The sequence below is a fragment of the Macrobrachium rosenbergii genome, chromosome 56 (genome assembly GCF_040412425.1).
Source record: "Macrobrachium rosenbergii isolate ZJJX-2024 chromosome 56, ASM4041242v1, whole genome shotgun sequence".
NCBI classification, from domain to species: Eukaryota; Metazoa; Arthropoda; class Malacostraca; order Decapoda; family Palaemonidae; genus Macrobrachium; species Macrobrachium rosenbergii.
In genome coordinates, this window is record NC_089796.1 from 5,952,466 (window position 1) to 5,968,865 (window position 16,400).

At 35.0% G+C, this 16,400-nt stretch overlaps 1 long non-coding RNA gene across 1 annotated transcript in view; it reads right to left on the reverse strand.

Annotated features, from left to right (window-relative positions):
* LOC136836350 (uncharacterized) overlaps positions 1-16,400 on the reverse strand; it is a 49,848-nt gene that overhangs the window by 1,284 nt on the left and 32,164 nt on the right. The window contains exons 2-4 of the long non-coding RNA XR_010852376.1: positions 2,243-2,486; positions 1,930-2,100; positions 1,155-1,312 (exon numbers count right to left, since the gene is read on the reverse strand). This is a non-coding gene — a long non-coding RNA (uncharacterized lncRNA). The remainder of the gene's footprint in view (positions 1-1,154; positions 1,313-1,929; positions 2,101-2,242; positions 2,487-16,400) is intronic.

Sequence of the window (16,400 nt, forward strand, 5' to 3'; positions counted from 1 at the left end):
TAGACTACATTACTCTCAACAATAAAGCCTCCTTCTTGAAGCAAGGAAGTTCTGCTCATTTGTAGGTTAAAAACGACAACTCAAAGTTGTCGAAATTATCTCACCTGCTGAGTGAAGGAACAATTTCAAGCTAGAAGTGAGTTACCTCCGAAGAGCAAGATTAGTTAGGCCTTAGGCCTAACCTTGATTCATTAAGGGGGCTCTAGTTCAGACTAACAGAAAATTTGAGTGTGCTCACTCGTTCATCTGACAAAGAATCAAAACTGAGGAAAAATTTCGACTCTAATTCCTGACAATGAATTATCCAGCACTCCTACCCCTCACAAATAACTGCCAACCAGTCTTCAAGTTTCAATAGTACAAAAATAAGTTCACATCCACAGTTATCTGAAGACCAGCACGTACACTGTATTGAGGAAAAAATTATGCTAAATTACCTTTTTCGTTCTAGAGCAGTTATGGATCTAAGGGGAAAGTTACACCCTTTTCAAGAAAGCAGTCAGCTGCAATCTTAAATCACCCATGTTGGTTTACTCCAACCAAAGTGGAGCTTGTGAAAGACTGATCTAGTTCCACCTTTGTCCATTTAGGAGACGGCCCAAATTTCAGAGTCAGTCACCTTTGTACAACCACAGCAAAAGACCCAAGAGCTTTCATGTTACTAAATAGGAAAAAAATCTGAAATTTGAGGGTGAAAGCAAATAAAGTAATTTTAAACACTCGAGAAGCGTTCCTAGGTCAGAAACTTAACCAATGTGTCTGACATCTTTCGGAAAGCCTTGTCAACATGACATTGTCGATGGGTGTCGAGTAGATCAGAGAATTTTACCAAGTAAACAAAACACAATGCAGGTCCATTCCAAAAGGGATACTGGGCTTTAGTGTTTAAAAGTGCTGGATAACAAATATCCTCCCATAAATTTAATGGATCGGTTAGGACTCGCTGGCTTTTGGTAATTACAGTATTTAATTCAGCCTATGTATGGCCCAGTTAAAAGAAAATTTATTGGTTTCAGATGTATAGATATGCGAACAGAAGACTTTCATTGTCTCTTCGACTTTCCTTCCTCACAGGTTAGAACAGTGATTTTAACTACCAGACTTACAATACGACATCAAAATAAAAGTACATCAAAATAAAAAGTGCAAATTACCTGGATAAAATATATTTCTCCTTCATGCCTTATGCGTGGAGTTTTTGGACATCAGTTATTTCCTGCTGGATGACGTTTGAAGTAAGCTTCCATGTATTTAATCTCTTCCACGAGAGGAGCTTGTTGCTTGAAATTTGTCTAGCCCATCTGACACCATCCTAGAAATAGATCGTATGCTTAAGAACGCTCTAAGGTTACAGTTACATAGATTTTAGATTTTGGAACTTGACTATATATAACTATATAATCATAAGCATGGTTAATTATGATGGCAAGATCAAGTCAAAAGTCGAATTTCAATTACAACTGATAATTTATGCAAAAATTTCAGAAACTTCAATTCTGGTTTTTAACGCATGGATTTGTTAACCAAAACGTCTGACAAATCGGTGCACGCCTAATTCCTACATAAGTAAATTATTTAATTGAATAGAGAATTTAGGCCAAAGGCCAAGCACTGGGACCTATGAGGCCACTCAGTTCAAACGGAAATTGACAGTTAAAGGTTCGAAAGGTGTAACAGGGGGAAAACCTCGTAGTTGCGCTATGAATCAATTGTTAGCAGAGGGTGGAAAGTAAGATGGAAGAAAGAGAATATGAATGGAGGTACAATAAAAGGAACGAAAGGAGTTGCAGCTAGGGGCCGAAGGCATGCTGCGAAGAACATTAAGTAATGCCTGCGGCGGTGCACTGACGACACTACCCCACCCTCCCCCTCACGGGAAAAAAGCAAATTATGTGCCTCTTACAACCAAAAGCTTTACTTTTGCATTACCTGTGTTGAAGCTATGGTTACTATACTGTAGCCTTCTTAATTAACCAATTCCACCTCGTCCACTGAGCAAGATCCGCTGTAGGTCCATACATGATGTCAGCAGAACAGAACCCTTTAACAGGTCACTTCCTCTTGCGTGACTTCCATCATCAGGTTTTGGTAAAAATCGTCCTGCAAGATGAAAAGTTTAACCAGATATCAAGAAACAGGATCTATTATACGGAACTTAACATTGAAACTGTTTCAAAGGTGTATTAATTTACGATACAAAGCTCAAAACTGCAGCTAATATTTCACAGTTAAATTACATTACCTGTACCGAGACTGATGTTGAACACTGGGCACTTCTGAAAGACATATGCATCACGACTAGCGATCAAGATCTTACATTGGCTTTTGAATCTGACCATTGTCCATTTATCGACAGTCTGCCCCAAGGTCTGCCCCTAACAGCAATCTTCTAACCGGCCCCATATTGCAAACTATGCCCGTCTCGGTACGCTCCACTGTTGAACTCTAAACAGTCCTCCTCCTCCAAGAAAGGCGCGACTTCAGTCCTAGAAAAACACCAACAAGACCTTATTTGGCAACTCAGGCTTTTCACACCCCATTTTTTTCCTCTCACCAAAACGAGAATACATTTGAAGTTCAGTTACCGAAACTATATGTATCTGCTTCTGCTCTCTCAGCTTGAAGTATAAGTATCAAGAACCCTTTTATTCCAGGATGATTTCATTAAGTTACTAGGTCCTTATTAAAACAATCATGTGAAGTTTCTGATATTAGTGGATCTAACTCAACTGCGTTAAAACCTTTGGTGCTCTTTATGCATAGTGTCAAGTTTTGACAAGATAATGAACGTTAGTAAGCATAATTACCTCAGCATTTTCTGAATATGCTACATCCTACCAGTGCCTTTCCCACAAATATTGAGCCTTTGTCTTTTTATTTAACCTACCACAAGAAACTCTAATCTTAATGAGTGCAAGCCAACTCGACAGCTTGTCGGGACAAATTAAGACAGCCTTGTTTTTACACTATTTACACCTGCATGACCTTGTCCAATTCCATAGTGTCTTGACAGCCTTTTCGCAGCCACTAGGAATTTCAGTACTTCACTGTGGTGCAACTAATTTATTAGACTACTTTGGGACGATTAATTGCAAGAAAAAAAATATCCCTTGAAACAATGGCGGTTAGTGTCTTTATAACCACTGAGCCTTTGCTTAACTGTTACTTAAAAAATAGGCAGAGCGTTTCATAGCATTTTTAGCTAAATTATGTGCACTAACATCTTTATGTAGACTGCATTACCAAGTTTGTGCCGAAATCCATCTTATTTATTGCAGAAATGGTTAATTCACGGTAAACGTGTTTGGAACTCCTGTTAAACCTTTATTTTTTCTAAATACGTCAATAAACTGGAAGCGAGCGAAGCACCGCCAAGATCTTTTAAGGCAATAGTGAAATGTGCACAACACATCCAAACACTAAGAAAACTTTTAAGAGCACAGTTAATTCAAGCCAAAACTACTCAATTTTTTCCCTGACCCAGAAATGACATTCCTAGTATGTAATATATATATGTGCATATAAACTAAGTTTTTAAAGCTTTGTCCTCACTAGTCCACAGATGTACATTCGTTAAGCAGTTCTTTCAACGGTAGATACCAGCTAGGTAAGCTGATGCTGAGGTGAATATAGAATTTAGGCCAAAGGCCAAGCACCGTGACCAATGACGTCATTCAGCACTGAAACTGAAATAGTCAAGTCTGAAAAGTGTCAGAGGAGGAGAACCTCTAAGTCATATACACAGAATGCCTCGTATGCATCTGATGAAGCAATATCAACCCGAATTATGCAGGTATTTGCAGGATTATGCTACGATTATACTCCATTCGTGGCTTTCCAAGTCTTACAAATTGGTAATCAGCAGAGATTTTAAAAATGACTACAATTGCACCAAGTGCTAGTTCATAGGTTTAAGATATTTGTGTGTATACGTTATCTTTCGAGTGCAACTTCTAAGAAGAAGCGGAGAATTCGAGTTTTACTTTATCGCTCTGGATTATGTACTTATCACCTGTCAAAACAGCTCAAGATATGCTATGACTTTTGCAGCAATCCCCATTACAAAATTTTATACCTCAAGGTAATTGCTTTAAAACTTTAGACCATCCGCTATACCACAATTTACCCCGTAGGAAGGGCGTAGTGCCGTCATTGTACCTCATTTGGTACATTGTAGGCATTACTCAAGGGTCTTTACAGCGTTCCTTTGGCTCTAGCTGCAACCTCTTTCATTCCTTGTACTATATCTCCGTTCATATTCTCTTCCTTCCATTTGACTTTCCACCCTCTCTAACAACTGTTTCAGAGTGCAACTGAGGTTTTCTCTGTTACACCTTGCAAAACTTCTTGCTGTTAATTAACCTTTCAGCGCTGAATGACCCAGTAGGTCCCAGGGCTTGGTCTTTTGCCTAAATTCTATATTCTATACCACAATTTAGGCCAGCTAGTATTCTACAGAATCTTTATTCAATTGCAAAGCCTTAAATGACTATAATTTACCCAAGCTTTTGTGATGAATTTCAATTTTTAAGAGTTCTTAAGAGATTTTTAATACTTCACCGGTACAGTAAGGAACAAATACCCAAGGTGTACCTTAAATTATTTATTGAATACCTTTTACAAAGTTTCTTTACAAGCTACAAAAGCCATGCCATTAGTTATATTGAGGTTTGCCCAGTATGTAATTCTGTTTGTCAACGTTGAAATTATCATAACAGCAAACTTGCAATACAGCAATTCCTCTATGCCATTGGCAGTGCTGTGCCTACAGGAAAAAAAATATATATCCGGAATTAGTTTACAGTAAAATCGAAATGTTAATTACCAAGTACTAAGTTTCTGTATGAATAAGTAACTAAGTTTCTCAGTCAGATCTTTGATACAATGGAAATAGCGATGATTATCAAATTAGGGTAATCAAATATTTGTCTAAATCTTCAATTTAATTACGAAAACTTTGTCTTTCCTTAGTGTGGAAATTTGTCACCAGCATTTACGCAACATAATTAGGTTGTCAGGTTATTTATTTATTGAATTTGTCAATATGACGAGAGAGGAATGCGCTGTCCATACACTTAATCCCGAACAGTGGAATTTTAGGATTGAAAACCACCTTTTTCTACCTGCCACGACGTTGAAAAACTATTCTTCCATTACAGTAGACCTGAAGATCGAAATAAACCTTATTCGTTCAAATTTCACAAATTAATGACTTTCTGAAAATTGAAAAAGATTTTTTTCCTTCAAGTTAAAAGATGCATCAAGTAACCAATTAACTAAAACTTATCAACATTACCACATCACACGTAAGCTTAAGGAAGAGTTAAGTAATGAGTATTGACTATACCTCGCAATACGGTAGTTACTGTATTGAAATGAAAAGTTTTAGGTTCAAAATACAAGTATACCAATAAACAGTTTAGCTGTATCTACATTCAAACCTGTAAGTATGAAAAACGTTAGCAAAACATCGTCAATGCAGCGCAGTCAAGGACATGCAGCTTCCAATTTCATCACTACACTGTACCCTACTAAATATTTCAATTCCACTCACATTAGCCACAGCCCACCCAGCGCTTAAGATCTTGCCGATGGCTGACAGTTTAGTGAAAAGAGCTCTAACAGTTTGAAAGTAAACGTTTAAGAAAAAGGCGAAATTGACTGAAGGAAGCCACTCCCCTTCCTACCAGAGTAAAATATGGCCTGAGAACTAACACCGCCTTCACTATTTCCCAACTGCGCTGACTGCAGCTGCCAGTTGCACTTAAGGTGCCTCTTTGAACATCCCGGCAACGTCTAATCTCCGTGGAAGGCGAAGCGAGTTGCAAAACTTACTGGCACATAGAAATTTTCCGTGTTTCAACTCCCTTCATATTTGCTTGCATCTAAGCTTTCTCTGTAGTTCTTAGGAAGAGCTCTGCCCGGAGACAGTCTTAATGAAATCTAACGACTTTATACAGAAAAGGGTGCATATGATGCAGTACAGGTGAGATAACTACATAAATTTACAGAGCCGAAATAATGAATTCAGCCATGTTTTAATGTTAGTCCCCGAGGGACTAATACTAAACATGGCGTCCTGCGGAGTTTTTCTGCGGAAAAACATTAAATTTTTCACATTTCAATAAATTTCTCAAGTTACCTCACATACTACCCCATATACACCCTTTTCGAGATTTTTTTTCAGTAAAAATTTCAATAAACAATATTTAGGTGTGGAACTCCTTACAATTACCGCTTTCTCTAATACATATAAAAACTTAGGGGTTTGCTGCTGAGCCCATACCAGTGTAAAGCTTGCTCAGTCTACTCGCCAAATAAAAGCTTAGCTGTTAAAGTGTTCCACAAAGCCCAACGTAATAAATACTTCCCTTCTGTGGCCAGTACCTGGAGCTTTGGGGCACTTAAAAGTGATTTAACTCTTAAAATTTACGGTTTTAAGAAGCTACTAGATTTCAGGTTTGTGGTCAGATTTCTTAGATTACTAGCCATTCCAGACAAATAACTAATATGAGTTTCAAGAGTAACTACACCCAGTGTAAAAAAAAATTACATTAAAACCTTACATTTCATAAACTTCCAATATTCGTCAGAACCAACCTCAGACTTAATAAACAAAATTCCTTCAGTCATGAAATATTAATCTAAGTGCGGCCATCTCCTTTACATTTACCAAGATTACTCCAGTTCGTTACCGTTGCTAAAAATACTTTTTCAGACCGTCCATACAATAGAAAAAAGTAATGCCAAAAGTCTCTTAGTTGAGAGCCATTGGCTAAACTTCTCTTTCCGCAGTGCCCAGATTAACATGTGTTTATAGATAATACGCAGAGAGTTTGTTACATTATACACAGCAATTTCACCATAATTTCTATTTAGAATTTTGCTTTAAACCATGGTCACATTTTTAACTTTAAACTATCGCTTCCCTACGTTTTAATGTGTGCTTTGAACGTTTCTGACGTTCGTTTCTTTTGCTGTAAAGTTTTACTGGAATGCCAGTGGCACCACTCCCATGAACGCCGTGTTCAGTACCAGCCACACTGGAATGAATGGTAAAACCACAAAAAGAAATTAAATACCTCGGTAACAGCAAACTCATAATAGAAACTGCAGCCACTGGGAAACCTCAAAATGAAAAAAAACAGTGCCAAGTACTTTCGTGTATTTTAACATCTTCGGGCCACAAAGTCTTAATGCCCCGCAGATGTGTTAAAAAATACACGAAAGTACTTGGCACTCTGTCGTTTCATTCTGAACTTTCCCAGTGGCTTCGGCTAATAAACAAAATCACGTGCTTACTTTTGTGATTTCTTAGCATTGCGATAGAAAACTTACGATAGATTTGAGCAAGAATTTCGTACTAATGTTAAGACTTAATATCATAGCATAAGAACTCCAGCATCAAATAATGGTTTTAAAGTAAAATGCAGATTTCAAATGGCTAACTTCAGGGTGTGAAAGTGCAATACACTAAGTCCACGCTTGCTTCAGGCAACCGCCTCAGCTAATTTGTTAAGGTCCTTTCACACTGGACCGTACAACTAATATTTTAATATTTCTACCTACACAAACTGATTTTTTTTGTAGCTTACCAGTATACCCACACTGATTAACTCAAAAGAAATGAAGATAATCCCTAAATTGCAAAACCACATTCTGGAAATTGCCGTGGAAGGATACAGAACTGACCACTGTCAACGCCGATCACGGATTTTACCTACTAGAGTAGAAATAAGTTATCTAACAAAAAAAAAAAAAAAAAAAAAGATATTTAACATAAGCAACGTATGACTCTCCATAAAATAATAAACAAGCACCCAGATAACGAAAACTAGTACCGGGAACCACAGCATAATAAAACTAAGCCACAAAGATTTAGAGGACATTTCCTGCCAATTCAGCCTCGATTAGTCTTACGATCCTTGAAAGGCTTTCAAGGATTAACTAAACACCAAAGAAAATCTTTCTTTACGTCACACCTCACTGCGGTGTAAGTAGGGCGTTTTAAGGAATTTCCAAGCAAACATGGGCCTTGGTTACTAATACCGTTTCGATGAACTTTTCAGGACGGTGGAAATATCACCTAACCGGTAGTTCCAAAGGTCATTTTTTAAAAGTATATTCCACAATATAGAAGCTGCGCATAACATTTACTTTAATGAAAGTAAATTACCATGGCGTTCCGCCATGTGGAGCTTAAATTGCCTGGCTGAGGCTTGAACTGAATTTTTCATTTTCGACAAAAATTAACACAAAACCACTTCTCGAGAAGACACTACGGTAAACAGACTTCTGATGACATAAGCCCAATATTAGCTAAACAGGAAACTTGAAGGGTAATGAAAACAAGCAAGAACCACGCCCCAGAACCAACATAAAAGACTATTAACTCGAAACAGAATCAACATACCATATCAGAAACCCAATACAGTGCTTACAGAAAACTCTCTTGTTCCATAACACAAATCATCACAACACTATTCTTCATATAACACAGTCTCGTCCAATGTCCTGGTGTTAATTTGTGAAAAACAAGGACTCTGAAATAGAAGAAATTGATATTTAGAATTCCGTTGTATTACTTTAGCTTCCCTTAAAGACAATTAGTGTCATCTAGCATGAATTTTTTAAGTTACACCCCTTGGATGTAAGTTATTACCGAAGTTAAGTATACCTTAGTTTTACCAGACCACCGAGCTAATTAACAGCTCTCCTAGGGCTGGCCCGAAGGATTAAACTAATGTTACGTGGCTAAGAACCAATTGGTTACTTAGCAACGGGACCTACAGCTTATTGTGGAATCCAAACCACATTATAGCAAGAAATGAATTTCTATCACCAGAAATAAATTCCTCTAACTCTTCATCAGCCAGCCGGAGACTCGAACTCGGGCCTAGCGTGTGCTAGTCCACAGCTCTACCGACTTTCCCAACGAAGAGCTTATTACCGAAGTAAAGTAAGCTCATTTTATATATATATATATATATATATATATATATATATATATATATATATATATATATATATATATATATATATATATATATATATATATATATATATATATATATATATATATAGTATGCATGTACAAATGTGCATAAATGTGTGTATGCAAGCATACACTTGTTCTTAAACTGAATGAGTATGTACATGCATTTATGCATATATACAAATACACCCATGTATAAAATACACGTATCAAAATGCAAATATTCATGTGTAGATATGCAAACACATACCTACACACATTATGTGCTTATATAAATTACACATACACATGCTCTTAATCACATAGGCATATAAGTAAATTCATACATAAACTATATAGGAACATACATGAGTTTATACATGTTTAAATGATATGTTCAGTTACAGACATACATGCACATGAAACACATGCATCTACAGGCAGTAGAGTGTAGACATATCAGTACATGCACAGACGCATGTACAATTACCTCCATGCACATATACACGACTAATAATTATAAACAAGCGGGATTCAGTGAAAGAACAATACTTTTCACACGCAAATCCATTAAGGAAATATTGTATTTTACAAAAATCCTCCAGTTGAATATTGGAAATATTCTCTTCTGCTTAAATCAGTGACAACGTGTCTTCTAGCGCATTTTTTTAATCACAGGAAATATACAGCACCTTCATCTGTAACTATAATTCAAAATTTATAGTTGTTAAATTGAATGAAATTATGCATTTGTAATAAAACTTTAAACAACGGTTAAGTTACCCATTAAAATATGCACACAGCCTAACAACCTTTATCACACGGAGCCTTCAGACACGTTTTCTTTCATGAAATGACGTCATTGCACAAAGACGATTTTAAAGAAAATACGTAACCGAGGAACTAAAATATAAAGTATTAAGTCGTTCATAAAAAATATACTCAACTTAATATCTTTAAAATGATTAAATTTAAGATTAAACTGTTTCTTGACAATGTTCAAATACTGTATGAATTGTTGGTTGAATTATTGCCGATCATCACTACAGTTTCCCGACACTTTGGCAACATTGTTGAAAGCTGGCGAAATCTAAATAAACTAACCGTCTATGAAAAATCTGTGTTAATGGTATAATATTTAAAACAAATCGAATTTAAATGACAGCAACGTTTTTAAAAATTAAAATATATCAAATACATGAGAAATAAATGTCTTTGATCGTTTCAGTAGAAAGATATAAGGAAAAGAAATTTAAAATCTTGCAGAATATGGCATCAGTAATGGTTTCCATGACAACAGCAGACTGTGAAGTTGACATTTTTCGAGACAAAATTAATTGTTGTTTCTCGAGACTTTCAATATATATTTGGATTTCACATAAGTGATAAGTTTCCATAGATTTTAAATGACCACTGGAAAATAAGTAAGATCCAACAGCTTGGATTAACTTGGAGGATTTTCCATTTCTCTCTGTGGATGTCGCTATAAATCTTCAATTAATCCCTTTGATATCCAGATAACCTAGAGACTGATAGTACTATTATCTAGTAGGATCAGTCTAAAACCGAATGTTGCTTAAAGTTTAGACGGACGTTGCCATTTGAGTTTGCGAAGAATATATATAATGAGAACTAATACTCTTATCAGCGTAGCAGCCAAAACGAGTGTAAAACGCAGAAGTTTTGTCTATTGTGACTGAATAACCGGTGAATAAGAACCAATTTTCTTTACAGAATCTATAATGATTTTAGTAATGAATAACGCTAAAAATATTTTAAATAATTAATCTCTATTTTAATTACTTATAAATATATATCAAATATAAGAAGTAGGCTTAAGAGATTAAAATAAGCTCTGAATAAGCACCGAAAAAAGTACCGATAAATTTTTCAAAATGGCAACAATGAGATGACGTGCAAGTAATTCCGGGTTGTGTGAAAGATTTTGACGTTGAAGGAATCATATATAAGATATATATCATGACAATGGTGCATCTGTTTTATCTTAAATGCATTAACTGTAATGAATCTGTAAACAGTGCATATAATCAAAAGCTTTAGGGGTTATATCCATCAAAAGGAAACTTTGATATGGAAATATCGACGAATAGTTGAAGGGTAAATAAGACGAACCGTCCATAAAACAACAGGTGTAATTCTATCAAAAAGAAACAGCTCTTTCATATGGAAATATCAACAATTTATTTGTGAAAACTTATTTTCTTATACAGCACCTAGCGAAATTTGAATAAATTGCTTCTTACGCTGTTTTAGAACTCATAAGGTAAATTTAAAAGGAGTGCTTCCACGACGTTTCACGACGCATGCGCGATATCCATATCCATCTCTCATGATCGAGTAAATCGTGAGGGAATCGGTCAAAATGCCATTTTTACCGCTATGGTCTTTAGAATATCTCTAACAATGTTCAACTTTTTTGAAATCCGACTCACTGGATTTCAGATTAGGCCTATTTTCATCTTCGTTTATGGCATCGAAGGTGGACGAAATGATATGAATAAATCTAGATCCGTAAATCATCCGACAACAGATTTCTCGGGCTTTAAGGAGCCACAGACGTACACGATGTTAAGGCCAGTGTTTATATCGCCGTGGGAAGCCACAAAGATATTAATGAAATTATAGCATTTTCCTAACTGGGAATTTCATGATTACCACCTGAAACAATTTTCCTAATAACTACTACAATGATGCCAAAATTCCTAGCTTCAAATGAGTGATTGATTTATCATTATTCTTTTCCCCGTTGAAACTGGAATTGGAATATAAAATTTATGCCAAAAGTCAAGCGCTGGGACCTATGTGGTCATTCACGCTGAAAGGAAAGTTGAGAGTGAAGAAGGTTACAAAGGTGTAACAGGAGGAAAACTTCGCAGTTGCACTATAAAACAATTATTAGCAAAGGGTGAAAAGTAAGATGGAAGAAAGATAATATGAACGGAAGTACAGTAAAAGGATTGAAAGGGGTTGCAGCAAGTGGCCGAAGGGACGCTGCAAAGAAAATTAAGTAATGCCTACAGTGCACCGCCCGAGATGCAGTCATGGCAACTACCCCCACTATGGGATCTTTTCCCAGTGATCCTATATATCTGTGCAAAACAGATCTAATGCAATTGCAATGCCACGGTTGGACCAATGCATCACATCATTCAGCTTGCGAAAGTCCACCGGAAACTGCAACAATTCTAACGATCTTTATACAGCCAAGGTCACATCCCATTGCAGGTCAAATTCGGTGACCCATCCTGGCAATATCCTAAGGATGGATGAGATCCTGCCGATACAGGGGGCAGATTTGATGTCCTTCATGACGGTGAAATTCTGTTGCAATAAGAGGCCCCTCTGCTGTAGCAAATGATAGGCCAAAAGTGGGCCTGTAAAACTCTCCCTGTCAAGTTGGAGAAAGCAAAAATAATTTTCACTATCACCACGGAGGACGAATATATGGCTCTGGGAACATTATGTGAATACCGATTACCATTTTCTCTGCTTCTACCCAATCACGCATCACAGACCAGGCTTAGCTTTACAAATTTTTCCACAAAATACGAAAGATAAAAGTTCAAACACTACTCAGAAATTTATACACACACACACACACACACACATATATATATATATATATATATATATATATATATATATATATATATATATATATATATATATATATATATATATATATAGAGAGATATATAGATATATATATATATATATATATATACCTATATATATATATATATATATATATATATATATATATATATATATATATATATATATATATATATATATATACAGTATATGTACATGTGCATATATGTATGTATATAATACTGGTAACAAGCACTGAATCTAATGAAATGAACCTTGTTAAATAATAGGCATTCAAGTTATTGATTTCCTAATATATCTGCGTACGATTTAATTTGCAGTCCTTTACAAAACTCAAATACCAGTAAAATAAAATAAAGATATTCTGCCCTCCCCTCCCGGTCTCGCCCACAGGAGAGCGTCTGCTTCAGAAGCTTCAGTCATTTATACCTCTAATTCTCCAGCGTGACTGTATTGTATTAGTGTGATATGTGTATGAAGTTACTAAAGAATCTTCACTTTTCTCCAGAGTCATTCCGTTGATATCTTGCTCTATATTGTTCACATAAGAAACCTCTGCGAGAAATGACTCAGGACGAGGAGAGACTAAACTGAAGTATAGAGTTTGTGGTTTCCCTTTCGCGTGATGATGGTTGAACGGGCGGGCAGTAGGCCGAAAGCAGCCATTAGACCTATAAATGTGAACTTTATGTTAACGCCAGTCAGCCAGGGAGCCCAACTTTGGCTGTTGTGGTGGAAAGTTTGACACAAACACAGAAAAAGAGTGCTTGAGCACCAAAGTGCTATCGTTTATTGATAGAGGAAGAATGATAAATGTCATTTTTGCCAATTGAAGCGTCCAGAATATATCAGACGACGCATCAGCCATCTATGATGAGATTCAGTTAGAGCAACCAAGGCGCCTCTCTAGTCTCATAACCGAACCAACGCTCTCGGCTCCGAGATAAGAAAAAAAGAAAAAATTGGTCAAATGAGCTTCATCAAAGGTCTTCAACTTCAACTCCAATCAAAAGTTAGAAGGGAACCTTCTCGTATGACACATTCCATTTTTTTTTTTTTTTTTGAAGATAAGTTATCGCCTTGGAGATAACCAGTACGGAAAAAGATCCAGCAGAGTTGGTCAAAGTGGTGAGCCCTGATACGAAGAGCTAAGATTAAGGTGATACGCATTCTTGTTTAATGTAAAAGTGTATTTGAAGATTAAGGTGATACGCATTCTTGTTTAATGTAAATAAAAGTGTATTTGAAAGACGCCTTGTCAACAACTCCAACATTATAAACATATATGTATACATAAGTATATATTTGTATGTCTATTTGTGTGTGAATGTATGTATGTTATTAAAAAGTATTCAGAGTTTCCTATTATCGATTTCATCAAAACAGAAAACTAAAACTCTTAATTTACCAAAATTCCTCACTAATTAAGTCTTCGGTTAGTCTATGACAGGTAAATAATGAATGTTGACTTTAAAAAACAAGACATTCAAAATCAAGTTGTTTAAACCAGAATCGACAAGCAACATGAGACTAAGAAAAAAATTTTAAATCACGAATATGCGTTCTGAATACCAAAGCACTTTTTTAAAGAGAGCTCAAACACTTACGTCAGACAATAACTATAAAATTTAGCGCTGAATAATAAAAAAAAAGGGGGGTAAAAACAGTTAGATTGAAATAACGGTCAGTGCAAATGCAACGCTCACGAGATTCTCAGTACCAAAACAACTATGAAAATTACTCATCAGCGGAACATAACACTTCCTTAAATGTTATCAAAACAAAACACCATCAAAGAATATTATTGTTTTGAACTAAATGATATTACAAAGAGACACGGTACCGTACTCACTTACAAGTTATTTAAGAAACAGTTCGCTTGAAATTAACCGTTATCACCGAGAATTTGGACTCAAACCACCGTTACAGGAATATTTTCGGTGACGTTAACGAGACTCAGGGACCAGTCACCAGTTACGCGGATGCTGAAAGAGGGAAATTAAGGCAAGGACTCTATAGTCTACGGTTACCCTTGGCAGACGCATTTATACGTTATATATATATATATATATATATATATATATATATATATATATATACATATATATATATATAGCATATATATGTACATAGTATATATATACATATATATATATATATATATATATATATATATATATATATATATATATATATATATATATATATATATATATATATACATATATATATATATATATATATATATATATATATATATATATATATATATATATATATATATAGATATAGATATATAATTCTTCACCCAAGTTTCGACCCTCCACAGTCGACTTATTACCAGCTATCAAATCCTACATAGGTCAACAGAGGTCAAACCAACTGTGTATGTATATATATACACATATATAAATATATATATATATATATATATATATATATATATATATATATATATATATATATATATATATATATATATATATATATATATATATATATATATATATATATATATACAGTATATATAAACCGAATATTAGCCTGAAAGTAACGCTAGCCCTTTGTTGGCCGATCCGGTTGAGCTTCAGACTGTCACTCGATGGGCCGGAGTTCAATTCCCGCGGCCGGCTGATGAAGGGTTAGAGGAATTTATTTCTGGTGATAGAAATTCATTTCTCGCTATAATGTGGTTCCGATTCCACAATAAGCTGTAGGTCCCGTTGCTAAGTAACCAATTGGTTCTTAGCCACGTAAAATAAGTCTAATCCTTCGGGCCAGCCCTAGGAGAGCTGTTAATCAGCTCAGTGGTCTGGTAAAACTAAGGTATACTTAACTTTTGAAAGTAACGCTGGTATATATATATATATATATATATATATATATATATATATATATATATATATATATATAATATATATATAATATCCTCTTCATAGAAGTTTGGCAATTCATAATCCTCATCATGATTCTTTAAACCTGAAAGGGATTTTACACCTTCAGCACGTAGCTGGAAGTGCAAACGTTCATTCATTCGACAAAAACAGCTTTCTCCTTATTTCTAAGAAAAAGCAGCATATCATTAAAAACGTAATTAATTAAACCTTGCATTTTCTGTCATTAGCAAGCCTGAATACGAAAGCCAAGAGAAGGAAATATTAATATACATATTCAATGGATACACGCACAAGGCGCATTTTTAAAATGATCTTTAACCCTACGTTAAAAATGTTCTTCAACTTCATTTTGAAAAATACCCTCAATTCCAAGTTAGAAATTGTCCATAACTCTATGTTAAACAAGATCCTTAACTCCATGTTGAAAACGATCCTTAACTCATGTTAAAAGTGATCCTTAATTCATGTTAAAAGTGATCCTTAACTCATGTTGAAAATTATCTTTAACTCCATGTTAAAAACGATCCTTAAGTCCATGTTAAAAAGCATCTTTAACTCCATGTTAAAAATTATCCATAACTCCATGTTAAAAACGATCCTTAACTCCAAGTTAAAAATTATCCTTAACTCCTTGTTAAAAATTATCTTTAATTCCATGTTAAAAGTGATCCTTAACGCTATGTTAAAAATTATCCTCAACGCCATGTTAAAAATTATCCTTAACTCCATTTTCAAAATTATCCTTAACTCTGTGCTAAAAATGATCCTCAACTCGATGTTAAAAATTATCCTTAACTTCATGTTAAAAATTATCTTTAACCCCATGTTAAAAATTACCCATAACTCTATGCTAAAAATGATCCTTACATCAGTGTTAAAAATTATCCTTAACT